This window comes from Nicotiana attenuata, unplaced genomic scaffold (assembly GCF_001879085.1).
Source record: "Nicotiana attenuata strain UT unplaced genomic scaffold, NIATTr2, whole genome shotgun sequence".
In the NCBI taxonomy this organism is placed as follows: Eukaryota; Viridiplantae; Streptophyta; class Magnoliopsida; order Solanales; family Solanaceae; genus Nicotiana; species Nicotiana attenuata.
The window spans coordinates 1-2,914 of NW_017676061.1; the positions used below are offsets into that span (position 1 = coordinate 1).

Below are 2,914 nucleotides of genomic sequence, written 5' to 3' on the forward strand. Positions count from 1 at the left end.
AACGAAGTTTATAATTTTTGCGTAACAGACGCTACGCAAGCGAATCCGCAGTTATGACAAAGGATTATTAGCACGCTATTATTTTCAGAAAAAATTACTGTATTTGTGCTTTTGAGAAAATTATTTATTAAAAGGTTACTATCGCTATTAAAAAGTTACTATCGCGCTACGCGAGCGAATCCGCGAGTATGGTGAAAGGATTAGAAATTTAACTAAAACTATAGATATAGTAAGAGATTAGTGAATTGAATTATTGAATGTTAAATATCACGCCACGCAAGCGAATCCGTGAATGAAAAGATTTAAGCGTGCCTACTGATTGCCTAGCAATTCAACTAATAAAAAAAAATGTGTTAATTAATTAATAACAGAAATCTGATTTCTATTATTATCTTCTAGCCTTATGGTTGGAAAAATTGTGCAAATAAATGTTGGACCAACTCAATCTTTTTTAAAGAAATATGCCAACTTCTTGTTAAAAGGAGAAATGGGCCAGCTTATGTTAGAAGATGGGCCAGCTATTTATTTATTGAGAAAGTGGGCCAATTTGCTTATTTAGTTATGGTATTGAGCCAACATCTATAAAATAAATGGACAAAATGTTTATAGACTTCTTAAAGGCATTGGGCCTATTGGACAGAATATGCCTTGATCCATTATTGAGCTCCGAAAATGGGCATAAGCTGAAAGCCCAATGAATTTCAAATGTTGGTTTACTAAGATAGCCCACCTGGGGTAAATTGCGAGTCTGGCCTCTTTTGTTCTAAGCCATTAACCCTTATTTTTAACTAGCAATTTCAAACACCTATTTAAGATCTAGCCACTTTCTACCAAAAAAAAATCTAAAATCCTAGCAGAGATGGTCACATGTAAAATCTGAATTTTATCACAATAAATAAAGGTTTCAAGCATGGCTCTTTTGTTATTTTTCGTTAAGGAATAGCCTATCATAAACTGGCCAGAATTGCAAAGGTGCAAAAGGAGTCTTTAAGCACATTGCAACCTACTTGAAACATCTCATTTTATATGCATCAAAACTATAATAGATAGTAAAGACAAATAACACATGAATAAAGAGTGTTTGATCAACCAAGGATTTATTTTTTACATATGAACTACAACAAGATATATTTAAACAATAAAGAAATTTAGCTAAGCACTCATTTATTTAAATGGATATGCTCCCAACAATCAAGATGAGTTCCAATCTTCTTGTTAATGTGAAAATATCTGCAACATAAGATTAAAGAGTTACCTGAGTCACAGAATAATAAATACAACAACGAAGAATGGAAGCTCAGCAACTAAAGCAGCATAAAAACAGCAGCAAAACAGCAGAAAACCAGCAGCAAATCCATGTTAAAACAGCCCGAAAACTTCGAGAAGAAACCCAGAAACGAACTCTAAAGAGGACTTATACTTTTCTAAAAGTTTGCACTCTAAGATTCACTCCTAAAGCTCACCATTTCAGCTTACTTTTCATGTGTTCAACTGCTGAAATTTTTTATGTTTTTGTGTGTTTAAGCAATTCTCAAAAATATCTATGGAAGTGTGTTCTAGTCCCTTTTAATGAAGAAAGGGCAGCCCTTAAATAGGCAAAGAAAAGCCAACTTTTTGGACAGATTTTTGTTAACAAAAATCTGTCCAAAAGAGGCTAAATTTGTGTGCTAAAGGCTGTCCAAAAGGTGAAAGGACAGCCTGAATCTGCTATGGCAGGAGCCAAAGGGTCACTTCAGCCACCCTACTAAAAGCAAGCTACTAGTATCCTACAAAATATCTAAATTTCAGATTTTAACAACACCAATATCAACCTATTGATTCAAATTAAACCAAGTATTAAAACATGTAGTTAAATTTCAACACATGTATTATGAACCAACATGAGCAAACAAAATTAACTATTAAAGCCAAACGGAACGCACGATATCGCTGAAGCGATTTAACAAAGACATACATAATCAGAAATGGATTAGAATAAAGAAACAAGACAGAAACTAACTCTAAACTAAAAACTCAAAACAAAAAGAAAAAATTAGAAAATTAATAACGGGGCGGGGATTGCGATTTTACCATATACTCGAGCATCCGGGAGACGACGATAGGCAGTGGTACGACTTTCGAGCAAGCTTCTATTGTTGATATTCTTGAGACCAAAAAATTCCGGTGAATCCGAGTCCAGTTTCAATAATATCAACGACACAACCTTGCTCGAGGCCGGTTAGAGAAAAGAAACGGGCGGCAGTGGGCGGCAGTGGCGGCGGCGCTAGGGCAGTGGTGGTGGCGCTAGGGCGGCGTGGTTTTTTTTTTATTTTTGAGTCGGAGATATGGAAAGAGGGGGAGAAGAGGAGGCCGGTGGTGTAAAATTTCCGAAATTTGGGGTGGTGGGCGGCGTGGCAGAGAGGGGGGAGAGAGTGATAAGAGAGAAAAAGAGAAAAGAATTATGGGTGGAAATGGGAAAATTTTTCAGATTTTGGAGGCTTTAAATACCTAGGCCAAGAGTCAATGAGATCCATTGGATCAAGATGGAATGGAGGGGTAAGATTTGATCTTGTTTCATTTAGTGAAACGACGTAGTTTTATTATGAAACTACGTCGTTTTGATCCGGATCTTGGCAAGCCATCAATTGGTCTGGGTTGGTGCAATTGGGCCAATGATTTGGTCCGATTTTTTTTAGCCCATTTCACTTTAAAATAACACTAGCCCAATGTTTTGTTCCTCTCTTAATTAAATCATAATAAAACTCTCAAAACCTACATACACACAAATAAGAACACACACACACACACACATATATATATATATATATATATATATATATATAGAATAAAAAGACATGGCAAAAATTAAGCATTTACAGCTGCCCCTCTTTGCTCGAGAACATGAAGGATTTTCGTGCAAAGACAAGTGAATACC

General features: G+C 35.8%; 1 long non-coding RNA gene across 1 annotated transcript; it reads right to left on the minus strand.

The window, feature by feature from the left end:
• Window positions 1-1,004: 1,004 nt before the first annotated feature.
• On the minus strand, window positions 1,005-2,383 carry LOC109220711. The gene is made up of 2 exons (XR_002067144.1): window positions 2,071-2,383; window positions 1,005-1,230 (listed from the first exon to the last, which is right to left on the minus strand). It is a non-coding gene; the product is annotated as an uncharacterized LOC109220711 (long non-coding RNA).
• Window positions 2,384-2,914: the final 531 nt, after the last annotated feature.